At 37.3% G+C, this 1,232-nt stretch overlaps 1 protein-coding gene across 4 annotated transcripts in view; it reads right to left on the reverse strand.

Annotated features, from left to right (window-relative positions):
* The window catches only part of DCC (DCC netrin 1 receptor), a 1,206,315-nt gene that overhangs the window by 325,959 nt on the left and 879,124 nt on the right, over positions 1 to 1,232 (reverse strand). The window lies entirely within an intron of this gene.

Genomic DNA, 1,232 nt, shown 5'->3' on the forward strand with positions numbered 1-1,232 from the left:
ACGCTGTAACAATTCCAGAAGATAATTCTTGGACTAATGAATGATAATCTATCTTTCTCACTTACGACATTTAAAACCAAAGTAGAGAATAAGGCCACAGTATTACAGTTCAGAGAGTGAATGAAATCTACATAAATTATGTAAAATATTCACTTTCATTTGTTTTTCTTTTATTTTTATAATTATAAGTTGTGAAGTAATTTATTCTACCAATAAATATTCTGTTCTGTCTTCAATAACAGAATCGGATGGATGGGCATAAGAATTACATTCAAAGTGATACCAAAATGGTATTACATATAAAATACATTTTAAAGTTGAATTTGCAAATGAGCATTATTCCTGTGTTCTCTTTGTACTGTCCTTAATATGCATGCCCTTCCTCATTTCATTGATATTGTGTGAAATCTACACCCAGACACTTTCCCAGATTAAATGATAGATCTGTCAGGAAATCACAAGCTAAAGTCATTTTTTAATTGAAAAGATCAATAATTTATAGAATTAAACACATTAAATGGAAACTGTTCCTAAAAAAAGCTAGCTCATGGCCTTTTTAATACTCACATGAGCCCATCTCTACATTTCTGCACCTGCCTGAGTTTTCATTGGCTCCACATCATATATATTGGTATATTTTATTTTCACTTTTTATCAAATTTCCCAACATTTCATGATCATCTGTAGATTTCTAGTTTCCCCTGGCCATTACCTTGCCAAATTTATTCTCTTTATTAAGATTTCTTTCTCTCTTTTATGGCATTAAAAAACACATCTAGCCTGGGCAACAAAGTGAGATCCTATCTCTGCAAAAAATAAAAATATTAGCTGGGCACTGTGGCCTATGCCTATAGTTCCAGCTACTCAGGAGGCTTAGGCAGGAAAATCCCTTGAGGCTGGATGCAGTGGCTCATGACTATAATCTGAGTACTTTGGGAGGCCAAGGTGGGTATACGACTTGAGGTCAGGAGTTTGAGAACAGCCTGCTCAACATGGTGAAACTCCGTCTCTACCAAAAATACAAAAATTAGCCGGTTGTGGTGGCATGCATCTGTAATTCCAGGTACTCAGGAGGCTGAGGCAGGAGAATCACTTAAGCCCAGGAGGTGGAGGTTGCAGTGAGCCGAGATCAAACCAGTGCATTCCAGCCTGGGTGACAGAGTAAGATTCTGCTTCAGACAGGAGGGGAGGGGAGGGGAAGGGAGAGGGTGGATTTTGGCATTCCTTAGTAA

Source organism: Cebus imitator, unplaced genomic scaffold (assembly GCF_001604975.1).
Source record: "Cebus imitator isolate Cc_AM_T3 unplaced genomic scaffold, Cebus_imitator-1.0 Scaffold278, whole genome shotgun sequence".
Classification (NCBI taxonomy): domain Eukaryota; kingdom Metazoa; phylum Chordata; class Mammalia; order Primates; family Cebidae; genus Cebus; species Cebus imitator.